This window comes from Budorcas taxicolor, chromosome 13 (assembly GCF_023091745.1).
Source record: "Budorcas taxicolor isolate Tak-1 chromosome 13, Takin1.1, whole genome shotgun sequence".
In the NCBI taxonomy this organism is placed as follows: domain Eukaryota; kingdom Metazoa; phylum Chordata; class Mammalia; order Artiodactyla; family Bovidae; genus Budorcas; species Budorcas taxicolor.
Window position 1 is genome coordinate 76,516,845 of NC_068922.1, and position 25,564 is coordinate 76,542,408.

Sequence of the window (25,564 nt, forward strand, 5' to 3'; positions counted from 1 at the left end):
TAACACCTTCTGGCATGAACAATGAGAGTTTCTTTGAACAGTTGAAGCTATAGCAGAGCAAAGATTTAACTCTGCTAAAATCAAAAGAAAAATATTTGCAATTTTCTTGGTCGATAGACTGGCAGAAAACTCTTTGGAGACCACTTCTGTAGACAGAATTCCTCCTCCCGGGCCCTGCTGGCAATATTGGTGGTAGCCCAAGACCCAAGTCAGATCATCAGGCTGTCTCCAAACCATCCAATCAGTGCAACAGACAAATCATTCCCCAGAGAAGAGAGGAGAACACCCGACCTGGAGCAGCAGACTTTTCTGGTCATCTCCCTTCACAGGTACCATGGAGGATGCAGAAGTGATCGGATGCAGCCCCAGCTTTCAGGTAGCAGGTAATTCAGGGCAGGAGGATTCTGGGAGAGCACAGCCAGGAAAAGCATCTGTTTGGGCTGGATGACTCTTAGTCCTTGCTCTGCCGTTCACCAGTTCTGTCCCCCATTAACAAGCCAGTTTCTTCAAGTATGAAACAGGGAGACATGGCTATTATAAGAACTGAAGCCAATGGGGATGTGTATAAAGGCCTCCTGTCAACAGGTCCCATAACAAAAATTTGTGCTAGTTTTAAATTCCAGGGACAGAAACAGCCACCTAAGGGGTTTCCCTCTTTCTCCCCAAGCTCTGCCCCAACCCTCCATCCTCTCCAGGGCAGCCAGCAGGCTCTTTCTAAAACTCAAATCCAAGCATATAACTGAGTAGGGCCTGGACGAGCTGAGACCAGAGAGGCACCCAGGGCACAGGTTTGAAGGGGCACCCACTCCAGGAGGACAGGTGTAAGGCACTCAGCTCACCTTAGTCCAGCCCTGTCACTTGCCTGCTCAGGTTAAAAATGGGTGTTATTAGACTATTATTCTTCATTTCATGAGTTTCTTAAATCATATGTGATGGCTGAAACAAAAATAATCACATCACGTGATGTGCTGCTCATAAAAAACACTTCAGACACTTGTATTTTTTTTTTTTCAAAATGCAATCTTTTTATTGAAGTAGTATGTGAATACAGGTTTATTTGTATTTATTTCTTGGCCACACAGTGAGGATGTGGGATCTTAGTTCCCTGACCAGGGATTAAACCTGAGGCCCCTGCAGTGGAAGTGCATAGTCTTAACCTCTGGACCACCAGGGAAGTCCCAACAATTGTACTTTTAAAGTGTGAAAGATAAAGGGAAGGCTTGTTACTTACCTTGCAGTGTTAAAACATTGATAGCAGCATGTTAAGTCATGTACATGCATACTATAATACCTAAGCAATCACTGAGAAAAATATACAACAAAATACTGTATTATAAATAAATCAAAATGACATTTAAAAAACATTTTAAAAAGCCTCAGGAAGCCAAGAAAAGAGAAACAGAGGGAGCAAATTGAAAATAAAAATTTAAATGGCAGACTTTAGTCCTAACCCATCAATAATTAAAGTGCCAATGGCCTAAATATATCAATCAAAAGAGGAGCAGAGTGGATTAAAAAATACCACTCAAATTGCATGCAGTGTGCAAGAAACTCACTTTGAAACTAATATAGGTAGGCTACAAGTAAAAGAATGAATAAACTGTGATGTAAACATTACTTTAATAAGAGCACGAGTTGTTATATTGGTAATCGATTAAGTAGACATCAGGCAAAGAAAATTACTAGAGATGAAAAGGGGCATTGTATAACGATGAGATCAAGCCACCTAGAAGACGTAGTAATCCTAAATGTGTGTGTGCCAAACAACAGAGCTTCAAATTACAGGAAGCCAAAACTGATGACACCGAGACGGATAAATCCATAAGCATAGCTGGAGACCTCAACGTCTAACGCATCAGTATTTGACACCCTCTATCAGTAATTTCCATATCCAGCAGACAGAAAATCAGTGAAGATATAGTTAAACTGAACAGCACCATCAATCAGCTGGACCTAATTGACATTTATAGACTACTTCATCCAACAACAGAATATACATCTTCCCAAGCCCACATGGAACATTTACCAAGGGAGGCCATATCCTGATTCATAAAGCAAATCTTAACACATTTAAAAGAATTCAAATCACTAATAGTATATTTTCTCATCATAATGGAGTCAAACTAGAAATGGAAATCGATAACAAAGAAAACAGAAAAATCTTCAAACATATGAATATTAGACAGTGCCCTTCTATATAGCCATGAGTCAAAGTGGAGGTCTCAAAAGAAAATTTTAAAAACACACAGAATTGAATGAGGATGAAAATACAACATATCAAAATTTGTGAGAGGTGGCTAAAACCATACTGAGAGGAATTTAGAGTACTAAATGCTTACATTAAGTAAGGAAAGAGCTCAAATTAGTAATTTAAGTTATTACTTCAAGAAACTAGATAAAGATGAGCAAAGTAAACCCAAAGTGAGCAGAAGGAAGAAAATAATAAAGAGCAGGATTCAATGAAGGGGAAGATAAAGACAATAGGGGGAAAATAGCAACGAAAAAAGAACAGCTTCTTTGAAAATATCAATAAAATCGATAAACTTCTAGGAAGACTGACAAAAAAGAGAAGAAACAGCTCATTAACACCAGGAATAAAACAGTATCACTACAGATCATCTAGCCATCAATGGGATAATAAGGGGAAGCGATAAACAACTTAATGCTCATGAATTTTATACTTTAGAGAAATGGACCAATTATTCAAAAACCACAAACGACCAGACTCAATCAAGATGGAATAGGTAACTTGAATAGTCCTAAAACTATTTATGAAATTGCTTTTGTAATTAAAAAGCTACTGAAAAAGAAATCTCCAGATTGTTTCACTAAAGAATTTTATCTAACATAAAAAAAAAAAATTTAACACCAACTTTACACAATCTCTTCCAGAAAATGGAAGAAACACTTCTCAGCTCAGTTTATTACCTTGATGCCCAAGTCAGACAGAAGCAATACAGAAATAGAAAACTACAGGCCAATATCTTTCATGAATTTAAACACAGACTTCTCAAATATATTAGCAAATTAAATACAACAGTGTGTAAAGAGAATTTTATAATATGAGCAAGTGGGATTTTTTTTTCCTCAGATATGCAAGACTGGTTCAATGGTCGGGAAAAAAAAAAAATCAATATCATCCCAAAAAAATCATTTTAGTTGAAGAAAAAGCATCTGTTCATGATAAAAGTACCCAGAAACCAGGAAAAGAGGGTAACTTTCTCACAAAGAACATCATTAAAAACTCCTTCACATGCGAAGGTCCAACATGCCTCCAGCCAAGCCTTTCTCCTTTCCATCTCACCTTGCGCTGCTAATGAGGATGCTAAATTACACACCTGGACAGACTGTTGTAATGAGCTCTATCCTCCACATGTGGGACAAGCAAAGCTGGGAGAACCTCTCTCACCAGATGAGTGGTCTTCATTCTCCTCCCCACCCCATTTCTATGTAGAATGAGTGGTTTCAATTTAAGTAAAACCCTCCAGTGACTCTGTGGCTTCCCTGTTAGCTCAGTGTAAAGAATCCTCCAGAAATGCAGGAGATCCCATTTGGATTTCCTGGGTTGGTAAGATCCCCTGGAGAAGGGACAGGCTACCCACTCCAGTATTCTTGGGCTTCCCCGGTGGCTCAGATGGTAAAGAATCTGCCTGCAATGTGGGAGACCTGGGTTCGATTCCTGGGTTGGGAAGATCCCCTGAAGGAGGGTGTGGCAACCCACTCCAGTCTTCTTGCCTGAAGAATCCCCGTGGACAGAGGAACCTGGCGGGCTACAGTCCATGGAGTTGTGAAGAGTCGGACACGACTGAGTGACTAAGCGCGCACACACACACAGGCTCTACTGTAATGGGGAGTGGAGATGCAGCAAGAAACCCCCATCGCTACTAACTACAAGAGAGCAACTCTTCCTGCTCCCGGGAGAGGTGCGGGGCGTCCTCCAGGGGAAGCCCATCCTCCCTGCTTCGCTGGTGCCCAGAGAACCCGCTTGAGAGCATCCTTCCTTCTCTGCCCCAAAGGAAGCGAGAGCGACCCTGCGGGAAAGGGGCAGCAGATAGATGGAGAGGCGCGTGGGCAGGGGCCCGGACATGCACAGACGTGCAAATACCCAGATTCAAGCGGAAGCTAAATGTAATGACTTGGTTAATTAAATATTGACTTTTAACTCAAAAAGTGATTAAAACAAGTTGCAGGAAAGGCTGCCGAGAGAGGAGAGGGGGCAGGGAATATTCAGAATTCTCAGGAAGGTGGAGGAGGAGAAAAGGGATTGTCAAAATGGGCTTGTCCTACCGTGTGCTTCCCAGGTGGCGCTGGTGGTAAAGAATGCTTGCCAGTGCAGGAGACGTAAAAGACAAAGGTCCAGTCCCTGAGCTGGGAAGATCCCAGGAGGAGGGCATGGCAATCCACTCCAGTATTCTTGCCTGGAGAATCCCAGAGACAGAGGAGCCTGGTGGGCTGCGGTCCATGGGGTCGCAAAGAGTCGGACACGACTGAAGCAACTTAACACACACTTACTGTATGCAGGGGGTGTGGTCTTCAGCCTCCTGGTAGATAGGAAATTGCAGACAGAGGTCATTGGGCAAAACTAGGATTTGTGGCTATCTGCTTACTTTTAGATAACATCTTTTTTCCCAGTTGCCCTCCAAGTATACCAGGAGCTTTGGGCCCCCAGGAATTAAATTGTTTCTCTGAATGTTCCTGGAACGTAACGCGGTACTTGGCAAGAGAGCGCGCTCTATAAATATTTGCAGAGTGAATGGATGAACTGCTGAACAAACAATGGCAGTGAGTGTGCAAGAGCAAGCGTGCACATGTGCAAGTGTAAGCACATGTGTGTGTCCGCTGCAGGCAGATGCTGTGGATCAGGCCTCAGGTCAGGACCTAACTCACCAGCTCAGACACTCGCAGGATCAGAGGATCTGCAGAGTGTCCTCTGGTCGTGTTCTTCCCCACAGCTCACTTCCCAGTTCTCTCGGTCCAAGGCCTCGGCCTAAGTTTCCCAGGTTCCCTGCAGGCAGGTGGGGACTCCTGGCCCCATTCAGGAGCGCAGGTTCCTCCTGGGAAACATGAGGGGCCTCAGGGGCTCAGATGCCCCCCAGCCTGGGAAGTCACTCAGCCACAACTGGGAGGGGGCTCAGGATAATTCTCAGAACCTCCCACCTCCTGATTCTGTGGCCTCTCCCACCTCTAACCCCACCATCTGGGACAGCATTTCTCCTCTGTGTCCCTCCTCACCCTGACGTCATCTCTCTCAGTGATCCTCCTGGTCCTGGCTGGTTCAGTTCAGTCGCTCAGTCGTGTCTGACTCTTTGCGACCCCATGAATCGCAGCACGCCAGGCCTCCCTGTCCATCACCATCTCCCGGAGTTCACTCAGACTCATGTCCATTGAGTCCGTGATGCCATCCAGCCATCTCATCCTCGGTTGTCCCCTTCTCCTCCTGCCCCCAATCCCTCCCAGCATCAGAGTTTTTTTCCAATGAGTCAACTCTTCACATGAGGTGGCCAAAGTACTGAAGCTTCAGCTTCAGCATCAGTCCTTCCAAAGAAATCCCAGGGTTGATCTCCTTCAGAATGGACTGGTTGGATCTCCTTGCAGTCCAAGGGACTCTCAAGAGTCTTCTCCAACACCACAGTTCAAAAGCATCAATTCAAGGGGACCTTTCTCTCGATACCCACAAACCTGTTTTCCTCCTCAGGCCAGTTCCCTTTGTGCAAAATGCCCATCTGTATCTATCTGGCTGACCCTTAATGCTCTTCTATTTCCTGGACTCCTATGCAACAATTAAAAATCATTCTTCTTATTTTTTTTTAATCTCTATCAAGAGCTGAAAGATCCCTGGGCCATTTTAGCTTGAGCACTTTTAGGCCGAGTTTAGGTTGCAGTAAAGGGATTTTATGAAGGTTGTAAAAGTCAGTCTTTCGTCAAGTCAAACAAATTGGCATATGCAACATAAAGGTTAAAAGTAGGAAAAATGGTTGCAGCCTGGCAGAGTAGCTCAGGGGAGGGCAGGCATAGAGCTGGCACAAGGGGGCTGTAACAGGTGCTTTTCAAGAGGAAAAGATGCTACAGGAGTCACCTTCAGAGTTGGATTCAAACTCCTCAGCTCCTGGAGTGGGGACTGGGCATGTGTTTTAAAATAGAAATGCCAGTATCATCTACAACAAACTCATGTTAATTCTGCCCGAGTTTTCATTTAGACATAAACTGTCTCGTATGTAGGACTGTAATTACATTAGGGGAAAAAAATCTGTTTATATGTCTTGAGAAATTATGATAATGAAAAATAACAGCATAACCCCCCATTAAGTCAGAAGAAAGATAATTGTATTTCATGCTGCCTCCCTGAGCTGTGCGTTGACATAGAGATGGAATTATTTTGGCAAAATAGGGCTCCTCTTTGCAAAGAGGTACCCATTTTCCCCCTTAATTACACCTAACTGAATAGTCTGATTTATACTAATACCCAGTGCCTAACAGTGCATCTTCATGAAGGGAGGATTAGATTGGGAGATGGAAGAATTATAAACTGGCTTCGCTAGTCATCCGTGTACTATTTTATGTATGACCTCAGAGAGTGATGGTGATTACTCTAAACTCTCACCATCACGAGTTAAGACACTGCTCTGAGATCATAGATAATAAAGCAAGCAAACAGCCACCTTTATCTACCAATAATTCTCTTTTGGATAAGCAGATGAGGAAGATTAAACATGTGGACTTCACTGTGTGATGAAGCAGACACACAAGCATCAGTGCACAGGTAATTGTATGTTACCGGGCTTCGCTGGTGGCTCAGGGGTAAAGAAGCCACCTGCCAATGCAGGAGACCTGGGTCTGATCCCTGGGTTGGAAGATCCTCTGGAAAGGGAAATTGCAACCCATTCCAGTATTCTTGCCTGGAAAATTCAGTGGGCAGAGAAGTCTGGCAGGCTACAGTCCATGGGGTCTCAAAATAGCCAGATATAACTTAGTGACTAAACAGCAACAGTGGCAAAATATTGTGTATTATAACAAGTCATGTCAGGCTTCCTGTAGCTCAGTTGGTAAAGAATCTGCCTGTGATGCAGGAGACCCGAGTTCGACCCAGGTCAGGAAGATCCCCTGGAGAAGGAAATGGCAACCCACCCCAGGATTCTTGCCTGGAGAATCCCCTAGATAGAAGGGCCTGGCGGGCTGCAGTCCATGGGGTTGCAAGAGTCGGACCCAAGTTAGCGACTAAACCACCACCACCATAATGAGTAATACCCTGGGCTGCTCAGCTACAAATCTCTATGGGCAAAGTACAGCTTGGGGGCCTGGTGGGTAATAGGTTTCTGAAGGGTTTGAAAAGCAGGTTCCATTGGACAATAAGTGCAATTCGATTTGGGTCTCCCTCTGTGACAGCATGTCTTGTTTCACAATCACTTTCCAGAAAATTTACTGAATGAGCTGATTAACGTGATTGCTGACTTAATAAAAGCAGAGCAAAGCAGCCCCAGGGCTGAAATTCTAATTAACCTGACTCTACAAACCACCATCCCATCTCCAGGCCTCAGTTTCCTTGAATCCTTCTGGAACTCTGAGTCTCTGTCTTCCTCTTCTCCTTTCAAAGGCTCATGTGACTACTTTGGTTCCACCTGAATAACCCGGGAAAATCTCATTATCTTCCCAGGTTCCAGGGATTAGAGCATGAGCGTCCTTGGGGGGCAATTATTTTGCTTATTTCCACACGTGGATGCATATGGAAGGGTTTCCCAGGTGGCTCAGTGGTAAAGAATCTGCCTGCCAATGCAGGAGACGTGGGTTCGATCCCTGAGTTGGGAAGATCTTCTGGAGAAAGGAATGGCAACCCACTCCAATATTCTTGCCTGGGAAATCCCATGGACAGAGAAGGCTGGCAGGCTGCAGTCCACGGGGTCACAAAAGAGCCGGAGACAGCAACTAAACAACAAATGCCTGTAGAAAGTGCATTTCAGACAGAGAACGGTAGAGGCAAAGGCTGTGAAACACTAACGAACTTAATTTGTTCAGGGGCTTTAAGGGACTATCATAGCCAGGCAGTTGAACTTGAAGAGGGCGGGTGGTGAGGTCAGAGAGACAGTGAGTTCCAGATCAAAGAGAGCTTTGCAGACAGTAGGAACGTGTTTGGGTTGTGTTTCATGTGCCAGTGAAACTCACTGGAACATTTTGAGCAGGGGTGTAAACATATCTAACGATTTTTAAGATGACGGGCTTCTGTGTGGCACAAAACAAGGATGAAGTGAGAAGGCCACGGTCACCGACCATAGTGACTTGGAGCAGGATGGTGACACTGGAGGTCATGAGAAGCTGTCAGAGTCTGGATAGCTTTAAATGATTAAAAAAAAAAAAAGACAAGCAGAATTTTCTGATGATATTAAAGATTTTTGGATTCTCTTCTAGCTAACAGAAGCAGTGGTTTTGGAAAACTTTCTCTCTCCTCCAAGATGCCTCATAACCCTCCAACTAAAGGCAGCTGGAGTAAAAAAAAAAAAAAAAAAAAGTGAAGCAATCCACATGCCTTCGCAAATACCTCCTGACCAGTCCACCCCCGCCCTCGGTTCTCCACAGCCCTTGCCACCGGATGCAGACGTACACAATGATGGATAAAAACTCGATTTATCCATAATCGAAAGAGAGACAGAGAAAAAAAAAGGACACCTAGCAGATGTAGAACCATTTTGCTGGAATTTGAAATAATATTAATAGTAACACAGAAAGGATGTCTTCAGCATAGGATGTGTGAAAAATGCTGCTCTGAAATTGAGGGCTTGGGGGGTAATTTTGTGCTTTGCCAGCATCCTGGGCAGCACGCACAGCCCTGAGGTTCACGGATGAGTCTCTGCCTCCTTCCATGCACTCCGAGACCACACCAGGCAGCCTTGGGCTCTGGCTTTGTTTAGCTGCGCAGGGTCTGACTGCCTGGGACTCATGCAATAGAGAGGAATGAAAAATGAGACTGTAATTACTTTCAAAAGACACACAGCCTGGGTTTGCCTTGTGATTAAGTTGCTAGACCTTGGAAACAGCACTGGCGTCAAGGGCATGCAACCCGCATTTGGAAGGGTCCCTGTTAGGAATTTTAAAACAGAGTTAAACCAAACAGTCATTGAACAAGGGTCCCCATGTCTTCATTTTGTGCTGGGAAACAGTCTTTCTCATTTTATTACAGTTGCTCAAACCCTCTCTCAAAAAACTTTCAGAGGGGAAGGGTGACCTGGGGGACATTCCTGGGACTATGGTATGGAAGGGTTTTGGGTTCCCATGGCAGCTCCTGGATGGTTGAGGATGATGGCCCTGGGGTCATGAGTGAGGCCTCAGCAGAATGAGACTGTAGGGCAAGCCAACCTTGGAGGTCCATCCCCACAGGAGGGAGGCATTATTTTACTCAAGTATAGACAAAATTGGGGGCACTGAACAGAAACTGCTCCAGCTCCAAACTTATCAACAGAGCAGCCAGGGCTTAGTGAGACCCTGATCAAACCCATCCTGAAGCAGAAGAAATGGATAAGAGAGGAAGAAATGAATGAGGAGTATCTAGGCCAGACTCTAATGATGTTCCATCTTTAGTCAGGCTCAGATCCTGAAATCATAACTTGGTTCCCAGGACATAACCTGAGCACTGGTAAGACTTGTGTGGTTTAGCCAAGACAATGGTGGCTTGTGAATTCCACTGAGTGGGACCCTCCACTGGCACACCCAGTGATCAAACACTTGGGGAGCTTGTGTTTCTTAAAACCTGAGATGGGGCAAACCTTGTTCCTTGGAAGGTGGCAGGTTCAGCTACGTTTGGGGCCCAATGCCAGATAAAAATGCAGAGTCCTGGGTCTAAACATTCTAAGACTTTCAAGACAGTAATAGTAGAGTATTAAACTAAGTAAGGGCTGAAGAATTGATGCTTTTGAACTGTGGTGTTGGAGAAGACTCTTGAGAGTCCCTTGGACTACAAGGAGGTCCAACCAGTCCATCCTAAAGGAGATCAGTCCTGGGTGTTCTTTGGAAGGACTGATGCTAAAGCTGAAACTCCAATACTTTGGCCACCTCATGTGAAGAGTTGACTCATTGGAAAAGACCCTGATCCTGGGAGGGATTAGGGGCAGGAGGAGAAGGGGATGACAGAGGATGAGATGGCTGGATGGCCCTACCAACTCGATGGACATGAGTTTGGGTGAACTCCAGGAGATGGTGATGGACAGGGAGGCCTGGCGTGCTGCAATTCATGGGGTCACAAAGAGTCAGACACGACAGAGCAACTGAACTGAACTGAAGAGCCCCTCTGCGTGTGGGACTCCGTGCAGCTGTGCAGGTAGTATGCCCATCCAGCTGGCCCTGGAGGATGAGCATGGCATTTATAAATGTCTGGGTTCAGGTTCAAGGTTAGTGAAAAGGATATGCAAATGAGCTCCAGCTCAGGAGGTGCCCAGGTAGCACGTGACTGTGGCATAAAGGGACAGATTTCCCCGTGATTCTCACCCCCTCTGAGGATCCTGGAGAAAACCATGATCATCTTGGCAATGACTCCATTGTTGGAGTAAATATGATTCCTCCTGAGACTACTCTGCAGGCTCTAAGATTATCCTGTTGTTCAGTCACAAAGTTGTATCCCACCCTTTGCGACCCCACAAACTGCAGAATGCCAGGCTTCCCTGTCCTTCACTGTCTCCCAGAGTTTGCTCAGATTCATGTCCATTGAGTTGGTGGTGCATCCAACCATCTCAACCTCTGCCGCCCCCTTCTCCTCTTGCCCTCACAATCTTTCTGAGCATCAGGGGCTTTTCCAATGAGTCAACTCCTTGCATCAGGTGGCCAAAGTATTGACGTTTCAGCTTCAGCATCAGTCCTTCCAATGAATATTCAAGGTTGATTACCTTTAGGATGGACTGGTTGGATCTCCTTGCAGTCCAAGGGACTCAAGAGTTTTCTCCAACACCACAATTCGAAAGCATCAATTTTTTTGGCACTCAGCTTTCTTTATGGTCCAACTCTCACATCCATACATGACTACTGGAAAAACCACAGCCTTGACTATATGGACCTTTGTCGGCAAAGTGGTATCTCTGCTTTTTAATATGCTGTCTAGCTTTGTCCTAGCTTTTCTTCCAAGGAGCAGGAGTCTTTTAATGTCACAACTTTACACACTGTCTACAATGATTTTGAAGCCCAAGAAAATAAAATCTGTCACTGTTTCCACATTTTCCCTGTGTATTTGCCGTGAAGTGTTGGGACCGGATGCTACGATCTTCATTTTTAGAATGTTGAGTTTTAAGCCAGCTTTTTCACTCTCCTCTTTCATCCTCACCAAGAGGCTCATTAGTTCCTTTTCCCTTTCTGCCATTAGAGTAGTATCATCTGCATATCTGAAGTGGTTGGTATTTCTTCCAGCAATCTTGATTCCAGGTTGTGAGTATACATATATGTACACACATTATATATATATACACATTATATATACACACAATGGAATATTACTCAACCATAAGAGTATAAAATCTTGGCATTGCTACAATATCAGTGCCATTGCTATGACATAATTCCCTTGAGGAAATTATGCTACATGAATTAAGTCAGAAAGACAAATATCTTACGACTTCACTTATATGTGAAAGCTAAAAACCAAAACAAATGAACAAGCAAAACAAACAGCCTCATAGACACGGAGAGCAAACTGGTGGTTGCCCAAAGGGCGAGGAGTAGGGGAATGAGTGAACTTGATGAAGGGGATTAAGAGCTACAAACTTCCACTCATAGCATAAATAAGCCATGGGGACGCCATATACCAAATAAGGAATATAGTCAGCAAGACTGCGTGGTGGCAGAGGGCTCCTAGACTTAACGACGGTGAGCAGTTTTTAATGTACTTAAATGTTGAAGCTGAAACTCCCATACCTTGGCCACCTGATGCAAGGAATTGACTCATTTGGAAAGACCCCGATGCTGGGAAAGACTGAAGGTGGGAGGAGAAGGGACGACAGAGGGTGAGATGGTTGGATGGCATCACCGACTCGATGGACATGAGTGTGAGTATTGGCTCTTCATTGCTTTGAGTGGGCTTTCCTCTAGTTGTGGGCAGCAGGGGCTGCTCTTTGTTGCAATGCGAGGGCTTCTCACTGTGGTGGGGGTCTCTTGTTGTGGAGCACGGGCTCCAGAGCAGGGGCTCAGTAGCTGGCAGCGCACTAGCTTGTCATTGTAGCTCACGGGCTCTAGAGCAGGGGCTCAGTAGTTGTGGCGCACGGGCTTAGTTGTCCCATGGGATCTTCCTGGACCAGGGATCAAACCCATGTCCCCTGCATTAACAGGTGGATTCTCATCCACTGTGCCCCCAGGGAAGTCCTCCTCCATCTTTCTTAACACAGCTTATTAGGGCAGGACTTTGCCAAGTTTATAATATTCATTGCTGTTTCTCCAATGACTGTCCCTTAGAAAAGTGCAACCATCATTGAATGGATCTGAAGAGGGTCCCTGTGTACAAACTCTGCTCTTGCCTTGTTGCCAGCTGTGTAACTCTGGATGAGTTACCACCTCCTCTGAGCCTCAGTTTCTTTTTCTGAATACAGAAACAAGGCCAACCCCAAGGTGAGTGAGCCAAATAATCCACAAGAGAGGAGAACACCTGTTCCCTTCAAGGAAGATGGCAGGCATCCTCTCCCTGTCTCCCTTTCTACCCACAGCCCCTGGTTTAATTCAGGAGGATCATCAGCTCCTGCCTGGACAGGCTCAGGATTCCTTTCGACTCACTCCACCCCAGCCTGGCCCCAAAGATAAGGAGAAACGGGATGGGAAACAGGCTGGAATTATCGCCTGCCTTCCCAGCCAAGTGCTATGGGAATGTGTACATCCATTACCTCATTTCCCTTAAAAAGGCCAGGTAACAACCAGATGGAGGGAGAGCTGAGCCTCTGCCTTTGTGTAAGTAACAAAGTGGGCACCAAGATCGAGGACAGGAAGGAAGGAAGGTTTACTCTGAATGAGCCTGGGAGATATGACCCACTAGTGCAGCTATGCAAGCACATCCACAGCCATTGCCTTCTGGGGATGAAGGGCTAAGTCACTTCAGTCATGTCCAATACTCTTTGTGACCCCATGGACTGTAGCCCACTAGGTTCCTCTGTCCATGGAATTTTCCAGGCATGAATACTGGACTGGGTTGCCATGCCCTTCTCCAGGGGATCTTCCTGACCCAGGGATTGAACCTGTGTCTCTTACCTCTCTCCTGCATAGGCAGGCGGGCTCTTAACCACTTCACCTGGGGATGAAGACACCTATAGATTATTCAGCAATGACCCTGGAGTTTCTAGGCAGCTTCTGGGATGGGGAGCGTGGAATCACCACCCCAACCCCTTTCCCCACTGCCCTCCAACTCCTCCTAGCAGGTGGATCCAGCGCACGTTTTAACTCCAGTTTCAGCTTAGTCGGCAGCTGCTGTTGTTGCCTGGGGACCCCTATCTTTTTACATGTTATTGTAGATCAGTTGCCCACCGCTGCAATAAAGAACTCTCACTGGGTTGTCTAGAATTTCTAAATCAGTGCTGCAGAGAGGCTGGTGGATAAAACAGGCAGGCTCCCTGCCAAGTGTGATAAGTGCTTGACTCAAGCAGGTGACCCTGGGGTCCTTGTCTCCTGAGATCAGCCCCTCCCCAACAACATCTCAAGGAAGGAAGTGGCTTCCCTGCTATGAGACTGATGGAAGCACACACACCGTGCCTACCTGGCATCCCTTGGCATCCTTTAGTCTGGATGCTAACACACTCACCAGGTTTAACGACTTTCTGGTTCCCAACATGGTTCTTGCAATTATGGGGCCGAGGAGAGAGGGGCAGATGGTCGGATATTAGATCAGCGATCATCAAATTGGAGTACTCAGACCCCTGGGGGCACTCGGTGACTTTGTAAGGGTTCACAGGCACAGACCGTTTTAAGAGAATCAATATCCAGACCCCTCGCAACCGCCGTATGCTCTCTGTGGGTTCTTTTCCACATTCTCTTTTACAAACGCCCTTCTCCCCCTTTATAAAAGGAAGATTGATCAGTTGGGATTCCAGCAGAAAACAGATGGCACTCATATTGGCTAATTGGAGGAGAGCTTCACATAGGTACTATTTAAAACTTGTGAGCAGGGTGGAGGGGAATGACAAAGGCTATCGCGGGGCCCTGGCTATACCAGCAGGACCCTGGGTGGGGTGAAGTTGGGGAAGATTTCTGGGACTTAAAGGCAGACAGGAGCTGTGACCTGGAGGGGATGCACCCAGCTGGGGCCACACCCTGTGGGGTCCAGTAGAATGAAGACCCACCCTCGTACTTCCTCCTCTCCCACCCATTCTCCCCACGCATCAGCAAACTCATTCAAAAGCCAGAAAGCAAGGCAGCCCATTTCTGTGGAAGGCACACAGAGCATCGAGTGACATAACAGAAGCTCTTCAATGCCCATCTATTTACGTGGATCAAGGTCCACTATCCTTCCTGTGCCTTGCGCTCAGTCGTGTCCAACGCTTTGCAACCCCCATGGACTGTAGCCCACCAGGCTCTTCTGTCCATAGGATCATCTCAGGCTAGAATACTAGATCGGGTTGCCATTTCCTTCTCTAGGGGAACTTCCCAAGCCAGGGATCGAGCCCCTGTCTCTTGTGTCTCCTGCACTGGCAGGCGGGTTCTTTGCCAACTGAGTCACTTGTGAAGCCCAAGATTCACCATGCTTATATCAAATCAAACTAAAGTTATTTTTTAAAGGAGGGAATAGCTGAATCTTGTCTCTTTATATCAACAATATTCATTTGTGACTATGTGAACAAACAGCCCTGCCCACAATATTTATATTGTTTTGATCATTCATGCACTACTCACAATTAGAATCATATATTAAACATTTGGAGTGTGTGGTCACAGACATTTGTAAATTTTCTACGTTAACTCACCCATGTTTTTGTGGCATTGAAGATCGATGAAAGATTTCCAAGCATAAAAATAGAGCACATCCCCATCAAATTCTGCCAGAAAAGGACAAGTTTGAAAGAAAATGGAATAATGAAAAATTTCCATCAATTAGAGCTGAGTTTCTCATACATTTTCCAAATCATTGATGATGTATATCAAATTTCTGTGGTCCTGAGCTTCCACCAGACATACTTGAAAAGTGATCTAAAAGTTTTCTTTTAGAATATGAATGTTAAATATTTCTGGTGCAATGATTTACAGGTATGTTTTTAAATTAGGTGTTAAAAGTGTGTGTGGGGGGGGTGTGTTACATGGATTTTTAAATGCAGAAGGAAATAGAAGGGATGAATTTGGAGAATTCAGCAGGGGTCCAAGGGTGATGTGGGTGCTTCATGTGACTGGAGATCAGGGGATGAAAAATAAGAATCTAGAAGATGACCAGGACAGACCTCATCTAGACCCTGATAAGAAATAATACGATGTCAGAAGATCTCTGGGGTCAGAATAGGTTTCGTAGAGAGGACCCGAGGCTTACCAGGGCTCAAAACCAGGGTCGGGGTTTGAACACATCAGGGGAAACGCTGCCAGGACATTTTAGAAAGAGGAAATTGGCTTAAAGACCCTCAGAGTTCAGTTCAGTCACTCACTCATGTCCGACTCTTTGCGAGCCCATGAATCGCAGCACACCAGGCCTCCCTGTCCATCACCATCTCCCGGAGTTCACTCAGACTCATGTCCATCGAGTCCGTGATGCCATCCAGCCATCTCATCCTCTGTCGTCCCCTTCTCCTCCTGCCCCCAATCCCTCCCAGCATCAGAGTCTTTTCCAACAGAGTCAACTCTTCACATGAGGTGGCCAAAGTACTGAAGCTTCAGCATCATTCCTTCCAAAGAAATCCCAGGGCTGATCTCCTTCAGAATGGACTGGTTGGATCTCCTTGCAGTCCAAGGGACTCTCAAGAGTCTTCTCCAACACCACAGTTCAAAAGCATCAATTCTTCGGTGCTCAGCCTTCTTCCCAGTCCAACTCTCACATCCATACATGACCACAGGAAAAACCATAGCCTTGACTAGACGGACCTTAGTCGGCAAAGTAATGTCTCTGCTTTTGAATATGCTCTCTAGGTTGGTCATAACCTAGGGGTCCTCTTTTTGCAATCAACAATTACAAAATGATAATGCCACAGTTCTATATCCAGCACACATTTTCTAGGCACTGAGCTAAATATTTATTCCTCCATCTGTATGTATATACCCCACTCAACAATCCCTATAGGCGTGTATGCACAGTCATATCTGACTCTGTGACCCCAAGGACAGGAGCCTGCCATCCTCTGACCGTGGGATTTCCCAGGCAAGAATATTGGCATGGGTTGCCATTTCCTACTCCAGAGGATCTTCCCTATTTAGGAATCGAAACGAAGTCTCTTCTGTCTCTGGCACTGGCGGGCGGATTCTTTCCCAGAGCGCCACCCGGGAAGGCCGGTCCCTATAAGGGGAGGCTTTATCATCACCATCACCCATTTACAGGAGAATGAGCTTGTTAATTACCTTGCCCAGATTACTCATCACCTGCTAAATGGTAAAGCTAGACTTTTAAGCATTTAAACCCCAGTCTTCAGGTTCTGGCATCCTTCCTTTAACCACCAAACCGCATTACCGCCTCTTTCATTTGGTTGGTGGATTACTATACAGATATCTCATCTTTATTTCATGAGGCAAATAATTGAGCCCTGGCTGGTGCTGGGCCCTGTGTATCTTAACTGTGGGTTAAGAGACCCTCTAGAAACCCACTCCAGTGAGGTTTAATCACCTCCTGCTGACGTGGTAAGGAAGGACAACTCGCCTTCTGAGCCTTGGAAGGTAAGCCATATTCTCTGCCATTCTCCCCTCATCCTGCAGCCTCGGGGCCCAGTTCCCCCGCCCACTTCCCCTGACCAAGCCCCAAGCGTCTGCTGCACTCATTCCCATAGCTCTTACACCCCCTACTTCTCACCACCCAGCCTCCACCCCCAGGGAGTTTTGTGTTCTCTTTCTACCAGACATTTTACTGGAACTACACAATTTCTTCTCAACGACCTCCTCCTCTGCCCAGGTCCTAGCCCAGTGCTGAGCAACACGGACTGTGTGTTAGTGAGATTGCAGCCTGCTGTGAATTTCCAAGACTGATAGTGCCTTAAAGATAAGTGTATCTGTGTCCATTAAAGGTGGGTACTGCAGCGCTCGCACTGTGGCTCTCAAGACACTGAGAGCCCAGGCCCCCTCCACCTTGTTGCTCAGCCAGGCTCAGCATAAGGCTTCTCACTCTTGCCTTAAGGTGCCTGCCCTGGATGGGTGGCCTGCGTCTGTGTTCCAGCCACAGGAAACTGGAAAGCAGCTTGCGGTCCTTGTGATACTTCTCAGAATTTGAATACGGAGCTTGCACTCACGTTCCCACTGATTGAACTGGCCATGAGCCCCTGCACAAGTTCCTAACAGGCTCCGAGTGATCAGATAAGGCTCTGGGATTCCACGACTCCAGAAGAGATCATGGATACTGGGGGACCGCCAGGAAGATCAGACCCAGCAGCCGACGTATTCTTTTCACTTGATCCTGACTCTTCTCCCCCTCAACCTCCAACCCTCTGTGTCTCACTCCTCACGGGGTTCAGGGGCCAGGGCGGCTTCTCTCCCACTTTGTGACCAGCCCTCTTCCCTACCCCACCCCTCAGGAGAACCCATCTTCATTGTTATGAATATCAATGTTGAGAAGAACTCTCCAGGGACTTGTTGTCCCCCAACTCAGAACACTTGGCATTTGTGGGAACGTGTTCACAGATGGCCCACCATTGATTTACCATCCAATTTTCATATTGTGAAGCAAAAAAAAAAAAAAACGTTTTCTGCTCTGTTAGTCTGTCAGCTGCTGCAGGCAGGCAACAAGGAAAGGTTCCCCCACTCCCCAGTCAGACAGTTCGGTGGCTCTGAGGATCACCAGTTGCTCAGACTTAGAAAGGATGGGCAGGCGGAGCAGAAGGTCCTGACCACGCCTCTGTCAGGGGACTCGGTCGCCTGTGTCCACTTGGCTCAAGTAGGAAAGGAATTTAATAAGCAGCAACAGGAAGCTCCCCAGCTCTCTGGGAGGGACAGCAAATCAGGCTTCTGGGAGTCTCTGCAGCCGGGAATCCTGTCTCAGTTACACTGTGGAGCTCTGCAGTGTTAACCTGAGCACTGGATTCCACCTGTTTGGTCCCAGCTGTCTCTGGAGACAAGTCACAATGCCCCCATCACCAGCGCAGAGTCGTCACTAACCCTGCTTCTCTGCATCACCAGCTTTCAGGGAAGCCTCCACGTGCCGACTGGCCAAGCCCTGGTCAGGTGAGAGCTCTACCTGCAGGAGAGGTCGTGGAAGCCGGGGATGGGATGGCAGCTAGGACAGGAAGTCCCCCGCAGGCACTGGCAGTGTTTAGATATGAGTGTCAAGCGCCATCTGCCCCTACAAGGATTAAGTCACAAGCCACTGCAGTCACTGACCTTCAACACATCCTGAAAGGAGTTCAGGCCGGAGATCAGGAGGGAGGCACTCGGGGCTCTGGGCAAAACTGGCAGAACATGTCACATGTTAGATATTTTCAGGAGAAGATCTTATGAGCCCAGATTCTTGCATCTCTCCATATCTAGCAAAGCACTAAAATCACTAACATAAACACCTGCTCCTTGTGACTGGCAACAAGCCTCTGCCAAAATACGAGCTTGACTGCAAGCACCCCCCTCATTCAGATCACTGACCTCCCTCAGGGCAGTCCATCAGAGCTTTCTGAGACACTGTCTTCTGGGGTCTAGTCCTCATTTTGCCCCCAGAAAACAACTCACAACTCTCAAGTTGTGCTTTTTTTTCCCCCAATTGACATGCAGGGCAGCCAAAACCCTGCCAAGTGTCTCCTCCAAACAGGGCAGGTCTTACCCTTCTCTTCCAATTGTATTTGAAGTTCTGAGGACAATCTTGTTAGGAAGAATTCTTGATTATTTTTCACTGTTTCTGTATCCATTGGGCTCTTTGGTCACAAGCAGAAGAGACTGGCTCTAGTTAACTTACGCCAAAAAAAAAAAAAAAAAAAAAAGAAGCTATGTTGGAAAGCTATGGGAAGGTCACCAGTGAAACAAATTTGTGAATCGAGTTTTTGGAAAGAGTAGAACATGGAAGCTTTGGAACTCTAGATATTAGAGACTGTGACATAATATTTGGTCCTACCTTGCCTCATGGCACTTCTCAGTACCTGAAACTATCTTGTTTATCTGTTTGTAGGTCCTTTATTTTCTGTTCTCTCAGATTGGGCGGAGATCACAGCTATTCTGTTCCACAGTCTCCACCGCCAGCACAGAGCCTGAATTAAGGCCAGCTGCCAGGGGGAATGCTCAGGAAATATTTGATGAAAAATGATGCAGAAGAGCTAATGAAGATGATGAGCTGAGCTCCAGGATTCCCAATTCTCATCTGACTCGATGAGAATTCAAAGACTTGCAGGACCAGGACGTGTAGATCCAAAAGGGAAGCAACTTGGAAAGATTTGGAAGCTGAACGAAATAACCAACCCTCTTGTTTCCTCTTACGTTTAGACTTCAATCCAACCATCCATCCCCCAGGAGACATTCATCAGCTTTTCTGGAAGAAGCTGCCTTCTGCTTACTGTCGGATATCCTCAAAGTGCCAGGAGAAGATTAGTTGATGGGAAGGCTCGGATCTAAGCACAGCTGTTCCCTAGTGTTTCGGCACGAGGGATCGGTTTCATGGAAGACAATTTTTCCACAGACCCGGTTGGGGGGATGGTTTCAGGGTGATTCAAGTGCATTACATTTACTGTGCACTTCATTATATCAGCTCCACCTTAGATTATCAGGCATCAGATCCCAGAGGTTCGGGACCCCAGTTTTAGAGAATATTGGGCTGTACCTGTTACTCCATGGAGATCCTCATTTCTCAATACAGAGGAGCTATGACCTGGAGCAGAAAAACTGAGAACCTGCAAATGTAAAACACACTGGGAGCGTAGGCAGAGGCATCGGAATTGGATCAAATTTTCCCCCCTGGAGTCCAATTTGGAGGCATTAATAGGCAGCCCAGTTTAATGATCTCAAATATTTGGTTAAAAAAGTGCTATAAATGTCTGTATTAAATCCAGCTGTTGTCATATTAAAAAATGTCAGCTGGTTGTTTATTCCTATGGTTTGCTCAGAAAGCAACAAAAGCTGGTGACCTATTTTGTAAGAAACTGCACAGAAAGGAACAATATTAAATTAGGTGCCTGTCTATTCCTTCAAGCTACCTCATATTCTTTGCTTCACACTGAAATTCCTTCCCCCTGTTTATCCACATTGTTTCCTTCCAAGTAAAACTTATTACAAAAATTCCCCAGGGTATTTTTTTTCCCCTTTTCGTTTCTTGACTCTGGTTAAATAAACTATTGATTTTGTTTTCAAGGTAATTTAAGGAGGGAATATAGTTCCGATTGATAAGTATAACCTTAACGCATTCAGAGTAAACACATTTTAGGGGTTCAATTAAGGCTTAAAAAAATCAAATTGACCAGATGATTGACTGTCATGGGGATGTGGAAGAGCATGGAGCTGCATGGTATTAATAACACAGAGACAAATTAGCTAAAGGGAAGTGAATATTAGTGCCTGGTTGGCTATTCCAGAGACATGTGCTTTATGAGGATGAATTAATACTCAGTTTCCCAGAAGGAAACAAAATAAACTGTAATTTTTGAGAAGCCAACAGTGCTTGTTCTAAATGGGCCAAGACAGACTCCAGGTTTCCAACGGTGTCATCGTTCAAGCATCTGAGCGCCCGGATTCACGTCACCTCTGACATCAGACTGCCAAAGGCCAATGGGCACACGGGCTAGAACTGCCTGTTGAAAGCAGCCCGTCTTCTCTTGCTCACATGAGGAAATATCCAGCATCCACCCACTGGTTGCTCTATAAATTATCCTGTAGCCTCAGACCAAAAGCATTAAAATTGGGTCTCAACGTTTGCATGGAAACAGAAATAGGTATGTTTTATATGCGTTGTTCATCTATGTGTGCACACACCAAAGTGATGGGACACAATGGAAGATTATTCTGTGGGTTGAAAATGCAGCTGCTTATAAATTACAGACTAGCACAAGACACACTTGGACTACACAGTGCTGTACAGACGTAAAGCGTCGTCTTCATCAGCATCATGGCTAAACTTTGAACACCACTGTAAGCACTTCACACTTATTTTACTTATCAATGCCCTGAAATTAGCATTGTATCTGTTCTCATTTTACAAGTGAGGAAACTGAGACGCAGGGAAATTAAGCAACTTTCCGAAGGTTAGGGATGGGGTCAAGTGCATGATAGGATTGACCCTTGTCACCTGGGAACTGGGAGTGGCCATGTGCCTGACAAGGGCCAGTGGAATGTGACGGGAAGTGTGTGTCCCTCTGGAGAGAATGTCACTGTGATCCGTGATGTATCTTGCTTTCTTGCTGCGGTGACACTTTCTAGATGGTGAGGAACTGCCATTTCGGGTCTGTAAGTCAGTATCTTGTGGAGTCAGATGCCCACCGCCCAGCCATGGACATAAATCTGAGTAGATAATAAATGCTGTCGCTTCAAGCTACTGAGATCGTTTCTTTTTCCTCACAGGTTATGGGAGGATTATATCAGATATCACAGAGAACTTTAGCCTCATCTAAATGTTTTCATTACCTATTAAAGGAACATATTCACATATCACTTGGGTAATTAGTTAATAAAAAGAAACCTAGGATGCTCTAATGGCAGAATTAATCTTTAGTTTGTAACCCAAGTAAAATAAGGCATCCTGGACATCTGTGTTCCCAATGGCTAATGATTAATAATTAAACCTTCATTTTATATTTAAAGAATTTTGTTATGCGGGTGTGTACTGCTCTCTTCTTTTACCTCTGATATAATTTAAGATATTCAGTTGTCTCCTTAAAGAGTAACTCGACCTAGTTTATGTCAAAGAAATCTTTTGTTTTCAAATGCTTTTATAGCACATTTTTCTATGTGGTTAAATGCTTTGCAAATAGGGAGCATTGGTAAAAATCTGCCTACTAATGCAGGAGACAAAAGAGTCGTGGATTTGGTCCCTGGGTTGGGAAGATGCCCTGGAGGAGGAAATGGCAAAACCCACTCCAGTATTCTTGCCTGAAAAATCCCACGGACAGAGGAGCCTGGCTGGCTACAGTCTATGGGGTCGCAAAGAGTCAGGCACAACTGAGCACAAATTTGGCAATAACTCTTCAAGTATTATTAATCCTCCCAGAGTTCGTGGGTAAGGAAGCCAGGATTTGGTCTACAGGTGTGTGTGTGGGCGGGGGAAGGGGGTGGGTGGGTGTACGGGTGTGTGGGGGGGTGAGGGGGCAGGGGGTGTTCAGAGTTCCAACCTTTAATTATTACTCCATCATTTTCCTAAGGATCTAGAACAACCCATCAATAATTACTCAAGTGAATGAATTCCTCTTTACCAATACCTTTCATTTGAATGTCACAGCAGTCCATTGGCCAAATGTGTCATTCGTATCCCCAAGTTATAAGAACCGAGTCTTGGCAACATGATGGGAGAAGGAGGTGGCAGAATTGGGCTAGAGCAAAGAACATTCTCAATAAGCCTAAGGTTAACCAGAAACTCACCAAGAAAGCTCTGATTAAGGTTGACCCTGCAGGCAGTGAGAGAACATCAGCCATTCTGGAGCAGTTGACAAGAGAGCTCGGGAAGCTGGAAACATCGATCAGTCCCTGTTGACCCTGGGAAGGGGTATCATTGTTCTTGTAGAAAGAACACCTCATGTTCCTTATCGAGGATGTGAACTGACTAGAATCCTCCAGGACTCTCTTGGGGGAAGTACAAGAGCATCTATCATTGCAACAGTCTCTCCTGCATCTCTCAACCTGGAGGAAACTGAGTACATTGGGATATGCTCACAGAGCAAAGAACATACTCGATAAGCCTGAGGTTAACCAGAGAGTCACCAAGAGAGCCCTGATTAAGGAATATACAGAAGAGATAGAGCATCTGAAACGGGATCCTGCTGCAACTCGCGAAAAAAAAATGGAGTGAACATTTCTGAAGAAAATTTTAGAGCTATGAGCGAACTGTTCAAGAGGAAGAAATTGTAGAATTGGTTGAAAAAATTGCTGCTGTTGAGGAAGAGCTAGATAGGGTTACAGAATTGTTTAAGGACAGTAAAAATGAACTTAACCAGGGCACATCTGACCTGCAAAGTAAGACACAGGAACTTGAAACACTCAAAGACAGGAAACGAAATGACAGCTTGTTGAAGAATATATCCCCTCGGCTTGGGAAAGTACGGAGGAGAGACTTCATGAGGCTGCCAGCAGGATGCTTAACACAGTTGAAGGAAAGGCAGTTATCAGCATAACGCAGAAGTTCAGGATGTTTCTGGTAAAAACTTGAACAGTCTGTTTAATAATATGGAAGAATTAAGGATGGCAGCACAAAACAAAGGCCATGCTGGAAGTTCACGAGGCCTCGCGTGGTGCCCTGCTGACGTCCAGTGTGTCTGCATCAGACATCGTTACTGCAATACTTGGGTCTCTCACATCGATTCCAGAAAATGTGTCTACACTTGTTTCTCAGACGTCTAATATGATATTGAAAGAACAGTCGTTAGCAGCAGAAAGTAAAACTGTACTTCAGGAATTGATTACTGACCTCCTCAGTTCACTGGGAACATCTTTATCCCCCCACTGTGGCATCTATCCTGGAAATCAGTAGTCAACTGAACAATATTTTCAAGACTTCATCTATTGTGGCTAATAAGATAGATCAGAAGAAGGAAATGGATGGCTTTCTTAGTACACTGTGTAACAATCTATATGAACTAAAAGAAAATACAGTTTCTTCCTTGGCTGAATCACCGAAGCGGTGTGAAAACTGAAGACGTGAAGAAAGCAAAGAAAATATATTCGCAGGAACTTTACCAGTTAATCAGTCTTTGGGAGGAGAGATTCTGTGATTTGGAGGAAAAGTTAAAAACGTCCAGAAAGCAGTGAGCAGTGTTCAAGAAAATACAGAGCAGTAAGCTGTTTTTACAGATTAATTGTTCCCATTTCACCACCATCACCAGGCCGACCATTGGCAACAAGAGATATGGGGCATCAAATGCCAGCTCTCACTGGAGAGGCCCAGTCGTCTATGAAGCCTCTGTTGCAAGATGGTGTCTCCTCTTTTCTTTGAGCAGCGAAAGTAAGCAGGAAGCCCAATTGTGGAGAGCTCAGCTATTTTTATTCTTGGTTTTCCATTGCCTTCCTTCTCAATTCAGTTCATTTCAGTCGCTCAGTCGTGTCCGACTCTTTCCGACCCCATGAATCGCAGCACGCTAATCGTCCCTGTCCATCACCAACTCCCAGAGTTCACTCAGACTCACGTCCATCAAGTCAGTGATGCCATCCAGCCATCTCATCCTCTGTCATCCCCTTTTCCTCCTGCCCCCAAATCCCTCCCAGCATCAGTCTTTTCCAATGAGTCAAATCTTTGCATGAGGTGGCCAAAGTACTGGAGCTTCAGCTTTAGCATCATTCCTTCCAAAGAACACCCAGGGTTGATCTCCTTCAGAATGGACTGGTTGGATCTCCTTGCAGTCCAAGGGACTCTCAAGAGTCTTCAACACCACAGTTCAAAAGCATCAATTCTTCGGCGCTCAGCTTTCTTCACAGTCCAGCTCTCACATCCATACATGACCACTGGAAAAACCATAGCCTTGGCTAGACGGACCTTAGTCGGCAAAGTAATGTCTCTGCTTTTGAATATGCTATCTAGGTTGTTCATAACTTTCCTTTCAAGGAGTAAGCATCTTTTAATTTCATGGCTGCAGTCACCATCTGCAGTGATTTTGGAGCCCCCCAAAAATAAAGTCTGACACTGTTTCTTTCCACTGTTTCCCCATCTATTTCCCATGAAGTGATGGGACCAGATGCCATGATCTTCGTTTTAAGCCAACTTTTTCGCTCTCCACTTTCACTTTCAGTCAGGAGGCTTTTTAGTTTCTCTTCACTTTCTGCCATAAGGGTGGTGTCATCTGCATATCTGAGGTTATTGATATTCCTCCTGGCAATCTTGATTCCAGCTTGTGCTTCTTCCAGCCCAGCGTTTCTCATGATATACTTGCCTATAGGTTAAATAAGCAGGGTGACAATATACAGCCTTGACATATTCCTTTTCCTATTTGGAACCTTCCTTCTACAAGTATACTAGAGAATCACTGGAGACAGAAAACTATGAAGTGTTGCTTTTTAGAAATGACTATGAAAGCATCTATCATTGCTATACCCTTAAGAGCCTAAGGTCTATGCTTTTTGAAATTTTAGGGAGAGTGAGCCTACAATTTCAAGATACCTTCAGTTCAGTCGCTCAGTCGTGTCCGACTCTTTGCGACCCCATGGACTGCAGGCACGCCAGGCCTCCCTGTCCATCACCAACTCCCAGAGTTCACTCAGACTCATGTCCATCTTGAGTAGCAAAATTTGAACGTCTTCCAAGTGCCATTCTTCATAAATCTATTTAGAATCAAGCTTAAAAATCACCACCAGCAAATCATTTTCATAGCCTATATGGCAACTGAACATTCTATTTAAT

General features: G+C 45.4%; 1 pseudogene; it reads left to right on the forward strand.

Annotated features, from left to right (window-relative positions):
• The first annotated feature begins 334 nt into the window (after positions 1 to 334).
• On the forward strand, positions 335 to 24,011 carry LOC128058110 (kinesin-like protein KIF11; annotated as a pseudogene).
• Positions 24,012 to 25,564: the final 1,553 nt, after the last annotated feature.